The sequence below is a fragment of the Cyprinus carpio genome, chromosome A15 (genome assembly GCF_018340385.1).
Source record: "Cyprinus carpio isolate SPL01 chromosome A15, ASM1834038v1, whole genome shotgun sequence".
NCBI classification, from domain to species: Eukaryota; Metazoa; Chordata; class Actinopteri; order Cypriniformes; family Cyprinidae; genus Cyprinus; species Cyprinus carpio.
The window spans coordinates 7,229,074-7,242,573 of record NC_056586.1 but is presented as its reverse complement, the minus strand read 5'-3'; positions in this window follow the sequence as shown (position 1 = coordinate 7,242,573).

Below are 13,500 nucleotides of genomic sequence, written 5' to 3'. Positions count from 1 at the left end.
GCGGGCCATTTCATGGGATCGGTGCCCGGTCATGGAGGGTGGGGACGTTGGGTCCAGATCCCGGACGACCCGCAGGCTGCCCCTGATCAAAGCCGGGTTATACCAAATACCTGTGAGTATTAAGAGGGGTACGCTATTTGGCTTTGTGGATTCAGTTTGTAACCAGACCTCCATCCATCAAAGCCTGATACAATCTGGGGCATTGGATACTGTGTCGTCGCATGGGTTAAGGTGAAATGTATGCATGGGGATATTAGTTGAATATCCCGTAAAAAGTCATATCCATCCAATTTAGGAACAAAAAACATCGTGTGGGAGGTGGCCGTTAAGTCGCGCGCCTCCCCGGCATCCACTACTCTTGGGACCCAATGGCAGATTTGGAACATTTCTTTGGGGTGTTAAACAGTGGGTGGTCCTCTTGGGGAAAAGAGACGGCAGGAAGGGGGAATGTGAGCGTCTCAGGTTTGGAGAAACCGCGCCGGGAGGACCAGTGGGGCCGTCTCAGGGGGCGGGAAAAAAACAAAAAAACCAATGCGGGATTGATGAGGCTAACCCTCGTCCAGTCGCGATGACTTTCCCCCTGGGAACAGGTCCAGAGAAGGAGACGCTCAATATGCTTTTTGAACAGGTCCGTTCCATCGAGTGGGAGGTCCTCCACCCTGACCCGCGTGCTTTCCCTATCCTTATTTTGCCATTATTAAAGACCGGTTGTATCGGAGTGACCCCACGACGCTCAACAAAAGGAAGATACAACCCAAATTGTTATACCACCCCCCTGGGAGCCGTTCGGGAAATGCTTTTTCCAGACCAGCGCATTATAATCCGAATGGCGGGGCATTTAGGGATGACCGCGACATTAAATCCTTTCTAATGAACCCGATTCTTTTGGCCGGGTCTTTCATGAGAACAATGATGGTGCGGCGTCGTGTCGGGAATGTCAGGGTTGGTGAAACCTACCGGCCACCCCAAAGCCCGCCATTGCGCCCTCTCCCTCTAGTGCAGGTCCTTTTTGGACCTCATCCGGGGCCGATTAGTATGGTCGGCCAAACAGGGACATCGCTTGCGACAATTAGTTATAGTAGGACTAGGGCAACACAGATATTCGAAGCAGTGGCACTCCGCAAACAACTCAGCAAAGAGTGTGACGGATGCCCTGTTTTGGTGTTAATCTCCCCGCGTGGGAATCCCCAAAGAGATTCTCACGGATCAGGCAACACCCACTGCGGTTTAATGTCCGGCACGTTAAGCGTAATTGTATGAATTGTTGGGCATTTACTCGGTATGTAACCAGCACCTATCACCCAGAAACAAAGGATGTCTGGTCGAACGGTTTAATCGCCACGCTGAAAACAATGATTTGTAAAGTTCGTACAAGGACGCGAAAAATTGGGAAAGTGGCTGGAACCCCTCTTATTCGCTGTGCCATGAGGTCCCCCAAGCCTCCAAGGGTTTTTCCACCCTTCGAGCTTCTTTATGGACGCCCGGCCCGGTGGGGTTGTTAGAACGTCAAGAAGAAAGCTAGGGAGGACGGACGCTCAGATAGCAAGAACAAAATTCAATTTGGTCATGGACCTGAGAGCAAAACTCCATACACTGGGGCGGCTCTCTATGGAGAATTTGTCTCAGTCCCCAGGGCAGGGTCAATAGCCAGTTGTTATAAATCAGGTGTGATACATAAGCTTCGAGAGTGTGCACCGGGAGCTAAAAAAAAAAAAGTGCTCGTATTACTGCTCAACCTCCAGCTCTAAATTGTCAGCAAAGTGGCAAGGACCCGTTTGAGGTCACACAGCGAATAGGAGATCCTCAATAATTGAATTAGTACGAACAGTACAGAGGCGATTCAAGGCTAAATCTACATCACTCGGGAACACCTCACCTCGTAAAAAATGGAGCGACGGAGGAGTTAGGTTGCTTGCGACGGGCAGTGAGCCGGAGAGGAGGATCTCGGGCCAGAAGCCGATCATCACAGAAAAATCCCTCACCCTGGCCCCTGCCTGGTCAATACTAATCTGATTCAGCACCATATTGAGATGGGAGCCGGGCATGGGGGTTCGCAGCCGGCCATACAGATTACCTGAACACAAGGAAAAAGTGGTTCGACAGAATTAGAAGCGGACCGCTCCTCCACTCTCCTAACTTTCTCTCCCTTTTCTCTTGCAGATCTGACTGAGATCGGACATGGGGGCTGGGCGCTGTCCTGTCCCAGGAAGTGGAGGGGAGGACCACCCGGTGCTGTACATTAGTCGGAAGCTCTCCAAAGAGAGAGACTAGGTACAGCACCATAGAGAAGGACCCTGTTTGGCCATCAGGTTGGCGGAGGTGCTCACACCTTCGCTATTACCTCCTGGGGCGGGAGAGTTCATCCTCTGCTCGTGGGAACCACGCGCCCCGTCCAGTGGCTCCATCCCGCATGAGGATACCAAACACGCCAATCACCCGCTGGTATCTGGCTTTACAGCCTTTTAAGTTCAGGTGATTCACAGGCTGGGGGCGCAAAATGGCTGTGGGCCGACCTTCCTCTCCAGGAAGGGGGGGGGGGGGGTTCTGCAGGCCGGATGGCTCCATGGCCTGGGGTCAGGACGGTGGGGGTATTGTGGCGGGGAGGCGTGGTTCAGCAAGGTCTGCGATGGGAGAGAGAGTGAGGGGACGAGCGGGTGGTAAGCTGAGTCAAGTGGGAAAGCGACCGTAACACATGGATCCTCATTGCAGTGATTGGCGTGGGGAGGCGATATATAAGCGGTCGAGAACTGTGCGAGTGCGAGAGAGAGCTGAGGACTCGTGGACCACCAAAGCCAGGAACCAGGATGGCGAAAACGTGCAGAGTATTGTACAGCAGGAAGTGAAGTGATTTGAAGTGTATGTGCGTTGTAGCGCACATTTGTTTACTTTTGAATCATATAAAGTTCCCACGAGCTTCAGCAACGCCGACCCCCAATCTCCTTCCTTCTCACTCAAACCGAACCTGAGGACTATTACAGACCCTTTCCATCTAACCTATAAAAAGGACGTGCCTTCAGGAAGATCATCTTCGAATATCTTATTAATTCAATCAATTGTCTTTTAGGATATGTCCCTAAAACTTTTAAATTGGCTGTTATTAAGCCTCTCATTAAAAAAAAAAAAAAAAAAAAAACTTGATCCTGGAAAAAAAAAAAAAAAACGTTTATTTGTATATAGCGCATTTTACGATACAAATCATTGCAAAAGCAACTTTATCAGAAAATGAAGTTTCTTTTTGGTTAACAATATTTTAGTATTAGCTATCCCCAGTGGTGGACTGTCAGTTTATGTGCATACGGCAGAAATGTTCAGGCAAAAATAAATAAAAGACGTAAACAAACAGATGATTGTAACCTATTAACAGCAAATATGCAATCAAACTTATAGCAAATGTGTTAGTTTCTGCAATGTGTGTCTCTGAGTTAGCATTATCTGAGGTCCTGATGAGGGTGTTGGCATCATCTCTTCTCAGGTGTTCTGGATCCCAGACTGGATCTTGTTGTAATCCTAGTTACCACGGGATGTAAATCCTGTGGCAAATAAGATAAGACATAATTAGAGTAATTAAGTAAAATTAATTTGTTTAACCCAAGCTAAAGAATAAAAATTTGATCAGATATAACTGCAGTCCAAAATTATGAGATGCATATTGAATGCTTGGCCAAAGAGGTGTGTTTTTAATCTAGTTTTAAACAGAGAAAGTGTGTCTGAACCCCGAACATTATCAGGAGGCTATTCCAGAGTTGGGAGCCAAATGTGAAAAAAGCTCTACCTCCTTTGTGTGGACTTTGCTATCCTAGGTACTATCAAAAGTCCAGCGTATTTGTGACCTTAGGGAGCGTTATGAGGATTGTAGCGTGGTAGAAGACTAGTTAGTTACGCGGAGCCTAAACCATTAAGGGGCTTATAAGTAAGAATATTTTGTAACGGATACAGAACTTAAGAAGGTAGACAGTGCAGAGACTGTAAATTTGGTGTAATATGGTCATATTTTCTGACCTGGTTAGGGACTCCTAGCCACTGCATTTTTGGACTACCTGTAGCTTGTTTATTGAGGATGCAGGACAACCACCTAGCAGTTGCATTATCAATAGTCCAGTCTAGAGGTCATGAAATGCATGAATTAGCTTTTCTGCATCAGGCAAAAAAGTTTAAAATCGTTTCGTAAGCTTGGCCCTGTTTCTAAGATGGAAGGATTGCGGTTGTGTAACATGGGAACTATGAATATCAAAAGACAAGTTACTGTATAATATCACACACAGATTTTTGACGTTACAGTAGAGGAAAGTAGTAAACAGTCCATCTGTTGTAATTCCAAATTTGTAATCTACGAGATTCTGTGTATGTTTTTTTGGTCAATAAAGTATATAGCTCCCTCGTCTTATCATTGATTTAATAGAAGGAAAATTATTGGTCATCCACTCTTTTACATTTTAACACACTCTGTTAGCTTTGCATAATTTAGAAGTATTTCATCTGGTCCTCGGTTGAGATATTATAGTTGAGTATCATCAGCATAACAGTGGCAAACTAATCCCGTATTTTTCTAATGATTTTACCAAGGGGCAACATGTATATTGAAAATAGCAGAGGACCTAGGACAGATCCTTGTGGCACTCCATATTTTACTGGTGATACAAATGAGATGACTCCCCATTTACAATAAACAAAGTGGTAGCGATCGACATGGTAGGATCTAAACCATCTTCAAGCCTGCCCTTGGATACCTGTCTAGTTTTTGTAATCTATCTATGAGTATGTTTCGTGATCTATGGTTGTTGAACGCAGCATTAAGATCAAGTAAAAACTAGCCCAAGAGATGCCCCGCCTTGGTCTGAAGCAAAGAAGCAAGTCATTTGTAATTTTAACAAGTGCAGTTTCTGTGCTATGATTGGGGCCTGAACCCGACTGAAATTCTTCATAGAGATTCTTTTTTTTTTTTTTTTTTGCAGGGAAGGAGCACAATTAGCAGACACAACTTTTTCTCAACTTTTAGACATAAATGGAAGATTTTGAAATGGGTCTGGTAATTTTGCCAGTTTCCTAGGATCTAGTTGTGGTTTCTTAATAAGAGGCTTATAACTGCCAGCTTGAATGGTTTTTGGGACGTGACCTAAAGATAACGACGAGGTTAATAATGAGAAGCGTTTTTTTGTTTGTCTGTCACAGGTAAACAACTTTTTCAGCATTTTGGGGTACAGGATCTAATAAACATGTTTGTTGTTGGGTTAGATGCAGTGATAAGTTTATTTAGCTCTTCCTGTCCTCATAGTTGTAAAGCACTGCAGTTTATCTTTGGTTGCGATGGATAAACTAAAGTTTTAGACGCTGTAGAATCTACATTTGTTATTGTATTTGCTGATGTTATCTCCTTTTATCAGTGAAGAAATTCATAAATCATTACTATTTACTGTGAGGGAATATTTAGATCGGGTGGCGTCTGGTTTTATTTGTTAATCTAAGCCAGCGTGCCTAAATAAAAAACCTTGGATTGTTTTGGTTGTTTTCTTATGAGTTTGTGGATATGCTCGGCCCTGGCAGTTTTTTAGAGCCTGTCTATAGCTAGACATACTGTTTTTCCACACAGTTCTAAAAACTTCCAAGTTAGTTTTTCTCCATTTTATGCGCTCAAGACTACGCGTTTCTTCTTGAGAGAGTGGGGTAGTTACTGTTGTACCATGGCACAGTACGTTTTTCTCTAACCTTTTTTCAATTGTGATGGGGGCAACAGCTTCTAAGATTAGAGAGATAGTGCCCCATGTTCCAGTTGCCAATTTTAGTCTAGGTTTCATGCGTAATTTATGGGTACACAGAGCAGTTGAGATAAATCAGGCAGGTTATTTGCCGAATCTGTCTTTGGTGGCTGGAACAAATAGTTCTGCCCGGGACGATAACGCAAAGCCAGATATATTATTATCATCAATACGCAGAATGCACGATACAAGGAATGGTCAGTAAACATCATCACTTGAGGTACGATATCTATATCAATAAGATCGATTCCATGCGATATAATTAAATCTAGCGTATGATTAAAACGATGATTGGGCCCCGGATACATTTTGCTTTACTCCACAACAGTATTATTAATAAAACCCAAGTTAAACGCAAGTCCTAATGCATCATTTGTATGTGCAATATGAATGTTAAAATCTCCGAAAATTAGCGCTTTTACCAGCGGTAACCCACAGGCCTGAGAGGAAATCTCCAAATTCTTTTAGGAATTCGGTATATTGGCCCCTGGTGGTCTCTACACAGTAGCCAGAGCAAGAGATTCGATAGATTTATTTGCATATCTGACCGTGTAACATTAAGCAGAAGTATTTTCGAATGATTTAAACCTGTCTATCCTGTTTTTTCTGGGTACCCACCTGAGAATATGCACTATAGATTGTTTGCAACACCTCCCCCACCACCAGTCTGACGGGGCTCATGTTTATTAGCAGTAGTTTGGTGGAGTAGACTTATTTAGACCAATATAATCATTTGGTTTTTAGCCAGGTTTCAGTCAAGCAGAGTACGATCCAAACTATTATCTGTGATCATTTCATTTACAATAACCTGCTTTGGGTGTGAGTGATCTAATGTTTATGAGCCCAAACTTTAGAAATTGTTTTTGTTCATTTATTTAAAGACGTTTTTCTGGTTTAAATCACGGATAAGATGTTTTTCTAGATCCTACATTACATTTATATTTTGACCTCACTATTCGGGACCACAGACACAGTCTTGTAGATTGGACAGCGCAAGTACTTCTAACATTTAACGCTACTGACTACTGAGACTACTGAGAAGTCCCTCTTTCTTGCTGCTGAAGCCGAATCCTGAGACCGCGGCCTCAAGGAGTAGAGTAGGTCGGTCAAGAGGGGAAAATACAGGTGATGCTACCCCGCACGAGAAATATGGCTATGGCCGCCGCGTGTGAGATGGGGACAGAAAGCGGGCAAGGAATGGAGGCACACAAGCTGTAGATATGGGCTAACCCCACTAGACCAGCGATTCCATCACTCATGCTCTCAAAATTTGCTCTCTGGAAAATAAACTGGATTTAATTCAACTCAGTCAGTCTACACGCATGAGACAGAGGATTGTTTTTTTTTTTTTTTTTTTTTTGTATATTATATATATTGTGGTATTCTTGAATATTCAGACACATAAACAGTACAATCAGAAGACAGGACAAAACACAACTACACAAACAAGAAGGAAAACAACAACAACACAACAACAACAAAATCGTTTCCTTCAATTAGATTCAGTTTACCACCAAAATAACCACATCACCAAATAAAGGCAAAAGGGTTCAAGGCAAGTTTTAGCACAAGTGTTGACATCATAGACAAGGTGAAAATATTGTAAAAATAACAATTATAAAATAATAATAATAATAATAATAAAATTATAAAATAATAATCTAGAACTTTTTACCTCACAAAAAGGGCATTACTTAATGAAAAATGACCAAAATAACAGAGAGCGTATAGATCTGCCAACAGTGCTCAAGATTGTCGCTATGGTTTTGGAAAAATAATTGGAGGAAAAGAAAGTGATCCAATGTTAAAATGAAATTTAAAACAAGAAAACAAAAAAAAACCCTGAGCCACATTAAGACTGACAACGGAAATAGCAATTACAAGAAAGAAAATTAAAGATCAAAATAGTATCGCCATTATTAGAAGTTTTTTAACAGGTGAGTTCTGATCCAAGATGGCGCAGAGCATGGCGGCCGTGTTGCGAGCTCCGAGTAAACTGTTTGTTGTTTTTTGTTTGTTCTCACGTGTTGGGATGTTGTTTGTATAACTGTCTACGACAGTACACACACTTCTAAACATTGGTTCCTACGTCGCGGAACGCAAAGCCGGACTTTGAGTTCTTGAACGCCGGCGTTTGTTTACAGACACCGCATCAAGAGCCCGTTGTCTATGCTGCACGGGCGCGACCGAGGAAACGGCCAGCCGGAAAGAGGGAGGAGCCGGGTCCTCGTCAGACTCAGACGTCGTCCCCTCCACCTCCTCTCCCATCCATTTTGCTGGCTAACGTTCAGTCACTGGACAACAAACTTTGCGAACTGCGGGCACATATCTCATACCAACGAGAAACAAGGGTCTGCTGCATTATTTGCCTCACAGAAACCTGGATGTCTGCAGTGGTTCCAGACTCAGCCATCGAGCTTACGGGGTTCTCCGTGCACCGCTCGGACAGAACAAAAGATGCAGCGTTTATTGTTATGGGGGACTTTAACAAAACCAACTTCAGAACAATAGCTCCAAAATATTTTCAACACATCACCATCAACATGCGTGGTGATGCGTGCACTGGACCACTGTTACTCTCCTTTCTGGGAAGCCTACAGATCTCTCCCCCGCCCACCTTTCAGCAAATCGGATCACGTGCGTGGTGATGCGTGCACTGGACCACTGTTACTCTCCTTTCAAACTGGAAGCACCCGCACTCAGGACAATTCAATTGCGGCTTCTCGGGGCTACAACCAATCAGAGCTATACTACAGGACGGTTTTATCACGTGGAGCTGGGACATGTTTCTGGGCAGCGGCTGATGAACGCATAGAGGCGTACTCAGAAACCGGTAACAGTGTTTTTCATTCAGGAATGGTAGAAGATTAATTGCCCGACAAAACAATCCACCAGCTACCCAACCACAAACCGTGGATTACTAGCGATGTTGGCAGTCAGCCGTGTCACGGGGACAGCCCGCTTTTTAATCCAACGCTGATGATCGCAAAACAAGCCAGTTACGATCTCAGGAAATCAATCAAAGCCGCAAAAAAGACAATACAATACAAAACAAAGTTGAAGAAAACAATTTAACACCAACGATGCAAGAGGCATGTTGCAGGGAATCAATAACAATCACAGACTTTAAAGGGAATAAACCAGCTACTGTGAAACATGTGCCACCTCTCTACCGGGGACGAGCTTAATAACTTTTATGCTTCTTTTTTGAGGTTCAACAACAACCGCCCACACAGAGAGCTGCTCCCGCAGCTGCTGCAGAAGATGTGAGTGGCACTCTCCGTCTCTGTCGCGGATGTACAACCCGATCCTTCCGAACGGGTGAATATCCGCAAGGCTGCGGGTCCTGATGGGCATCCCAGGCCGTGTCGCCCGAGCATTGTCGCATATCCAACTAGCCGGTTGTTTTTAACAGACATTGTTCAACCTCTCTCTCTTGTCTGTCTGTTGTTCCCCTCGTGCTTCAAAAAATCCACCAGTGTGCCCATACCAAAAGGAAAAATAAGGACAACTCAAACATGCTTGAATGACTGAGTAGGCCTTTGGGGGTTGCTCTCACAACCATCTTCAGTAAGGTGTTTTGAGAGACGGCGTCAGAGAACTACATCTGCTCTGTGCTGCCTGCCTCGTTGGGGATTCCGCTACCATTTTTTGGGGGGAGGGGGGGGGAGGGGGGGACCATTTTAATCGTAGCAACCGTTCTACAGACGATCCTATTGCTTTCACCCTACACACATGCTCTCTCCCACCTGGAAAATAAGAAAACCTATGTGAAGAATGCTGGTTTGTGGAATACAGCTCAGCAAGGCATTAACACCCATAGTGCCTGCCACCACTTGTTTGCGAACATACGCTCCCAGACTCTGGGACACTAAACAGAATATTCCTCTGTGCAGCGGATCCTGGACCTTCCTAACAGGCAGAAGTCAGGTGGGTCAGAAATGTTGGCGCAACAACACTTCATCCCCGCTGACCCTCAACACTGTGTGACTCCTACAGGGGCGGGTGATCCCTAAGCCCGCTCCTGTACTCCCCCCTTACACACATGAACTGTACAGCCACACACAGACTCCAACGTCATCATCAAACATTTTCCGCTGAGTCGACCACAACGGTGTGAATAGGCCTGAACTCACCGACAACGATGAGATTGGCCTACAGAGAGGAGGTGAGGCACCCTGACTAAATGGTGTTCAGGGGAACCATCTCTCACTCAACATCGACAAAGAAACAAGAGTCTGGATGGTGGTGGCGATTTTCAGGAGGCAAACAGGAGCAGAAGAACAACAGCCCATCACCATCGACAAGACACTTGTGGAACGGCGGGAACTTGGTAGCACGACTTTCAAGATGTCATCCAGGTGTAGAACGATCGAGTGAGAGTCTCACCTGGTCTACAACACAATGATGCAGTGCTGAAGAAGGCACATCAACGCGACAAACATAATCTGAAATGATCCTGACGAGTGGCTGAGGGAATTTTGGACATGAGCCCCAGCATCCTCAGATCATTCTCACACTGTGCAACTATAGAGAGCATCCGGACGGGCTGCATCACTGCCTGGTTTGGAAACAGCACCGCTGGGCAACACCAAATCCTCTGAAAAGGGGTCGTGCAAAACTGCCAGCCACATTATTGGAGGTGAGCTTCCCTCCCCTCCGGGCACATCTACACGCAGGCGGTGTATAAGGAAATCCCGGAGGATGCATCACGTGACGTCCAGCCATCCGTCCCACAGACTGCTCTCGTCTGCTGCCCTCAGGAAGACGTCTCCGCTAGGTCCTGCCACAATTAATCGAATTTCTAATCGCGATCACGATTACAACGAAGCCTACGATTACGTAATCGTCCAAAGCCGCGATTACACAAAAAAAAAAAAAAAAAAAAAAAATGCTGCGCGCTTAAGAGGCGTGTTTAGAAATCATGTCAGGTTGTGAGTGCGCAATCACCACTTTTAATAATAGCTGTAGGCGTGTCATTAATCCCCCAACGATCACAGATTGTAATCACCTGACTACGTCCTCATGCATGTTAATTTCATCATCGTCCTGCTAGAATAGTAGCAACATCCGATCCGATAGCAACCGTAGCAAAGTGCTCATACCACAATAGACCCGAAAAGAAAAGCAACATCAGTGGTGTGGAAAAAAAATTATTTCGGATTTCACCAGGGATGATGTCGATCAGCGTGTTATACTGTGTAAATTGTGTCTTGAATCACGTTTCGGTCTTCTGCACCCATCAAGATAACCACCACAAAGTTAGTTATACAACCATTTAACAAATTCAACCACAGAGTGCAATGACGACTAGCTGAAGTGTCTCATCGCGTTTAGAAAAAAAACGATAAGCAAGCCAAGTGATGCAGACTGACGGAGAACATTGCAACACAGTACACCCATCACCACGAAATGCTTTGTTTAATGCTACTCCATACCCGGCAGGTTTCCCAAAGCAGATCGAGATACAACTGAAAGCGATCGTGCTTTCATTGCAAAAGACATGGTGCCGATTAATAACTTCCAGTTTTGCACGCGCCGAGCGGGTTTGATAAAAATATCTCATAAACACACTGGACAAGAGAAGATACGTGATATCCCCTCCAGGCAATTATTTTTCTCAAGTTGCGCTGCCTTCGCTTTTATTCCAAAATGCGGGAAAGCATTGAATCAGATCTGCAGAAAATTGAGTTCTATTCCACCACGAACTCCCCCGATTTATGGTCGAGTAGAACTATGGAACCATATAGGGAGGCCTTACGGGTCATTACATGCATGAAGATTTTTCAACTCAAAACCAGAATGCTTGCAAAACATCCTTATGTGTTTTCCCGCAAGATCATACCGGGATGCACGGTTGCTCAAGGATTAAAAAAGAGATGCTGGGTGCCTGGGATTTAAAGGAGGAGCAACAAGTCTGTGTCACAACAGACAACGCAGCAAATATAGTGAACGCTATTGCTATCAATAAGTGGAGCAGACTTCAGTGTTTTGGACACAGGCTTGCACCTAGCAATTGGTGAGTAGTAGCCTGCTATTAATATCCATTTAGTAAAAAATGTTACACATAATTCCATATTTTATTTCATTGCAATATCATATGTAAGTGGCTAAATATGTAGACCAGGTTTTTTTTTTATTCATTCCTGGTATTATAATGCATTCAGTGACTTGAACAGGTTTATGCCATGCAACAACTATCAGTGTTTTATATATAGTTATATAGATAAGAGGCTATTGTGATAGTTCACTTATCTATATTGTATAACATTATATTAATACAGATATATATATATATATATATATATAATATATATATATATAGTTATGGTATATATATATATATATATATATCTATATATATAATATATATGGTATATATACTGTATTAATGATACTGTTATAAATAGAGAAAAAAATAAGTGAACGTATATAAACTGCTAACTTATAATGTGTTTACAAACTATACTAATATAAACTGTGTACCCAGTTACTGTAATTTTGAAATGTGTATGCTGTTTAATTGTAAATTAAAATGTATAGCATTAGCTAAACTGTTTGTGTGTGTGTGTTGTGTGTGTGTGTTTAGAACTCGTTGAAAGATTGAGACGGATTGACCGTGACTAAATGTCTGACAAAAAGGTGGTATGGTTGCTGCTCCTATAGCTGGAGACGAAGGAGGAGTTGTCCGCCAGAGGCCCAGAAAAGAGCTCAAGTTACCTCAACACAAGGCTCAAGACTGATGTGTCCGACAAGATGGGGCTCAAACAAGCAAAATTGATCGCCAGGGGGTATTGGGAACAACAGAGTGCCATTTCTTTTGTTCTCCTCCGCGGACAGAAAAGCCAGACACCTTGTTCCCCACATGGCAGGATGTAGAGGTCCTTGAAGGCGGTCAAACAATCTCCCTTTCGTTCGGCACTTGCTGATTCACCGGATTGCATCTTTCAGGAGAGCAATATGTAAGTGTGTCATATGTGAATGCCTGTTCTCCCATTTGTTTCAACAATAAAATCTTGGCAGAGGAAAGAGGGAGAACAGACAGAAACTGTCAAAATGCATCAAGAAAAAGATCCTCGGACTACCTGAATAATAAGTATGATGATCCACTGACTCAAGAATTGCTTTTGACATGGCTTCTACTGCAAACTGATCCCAGAATTCAAGCTCAAGTACGTCAATGAGAACCAGAGTTGAAGCTGTCAAGACTCGTTTGAGAGCTGAAATGGCATCAATATCTACTACAGGTCAAGGTAATTATCATAGGTTGTGTGTGCCATAGTATATTTTGTTTGAGCCCTTCTCAGTATTAATTTAAAATTACTAAATAGTCCTTACTATACTAGTACATTGACATTATATTTTATGAGTTAAACAAAATTTTTGCCTTTGTTTAATTAAAAGCAATCAAACATCGTGACTGGTTAGAGAGGAAGCAGAATGACCAAAATGCTCCACAGCATCTAAAGAAACCAAAAAAAAACACTGGCAGCTCTTTTTAAAGTAGATGAGGACCAGAGGCCAGCATCGCCATCTCTCAATCTCCAGACATGGCCATTACTGGCAGAGCTACAGTCTTATTTTTCTATCTGCTTGCTGTTGATAGTGAGGAGGATCCTTTGGTCTGGTGGAAGGAACATGGCAAAACAATTCCCAGCACTATCCAAGTTGGCACAAAAGTATTTGTGCATTCCTGCCACAAGCTTCCCCTCGGAAAGAGTATTCAGCACTGGAGGGAAACATTGTG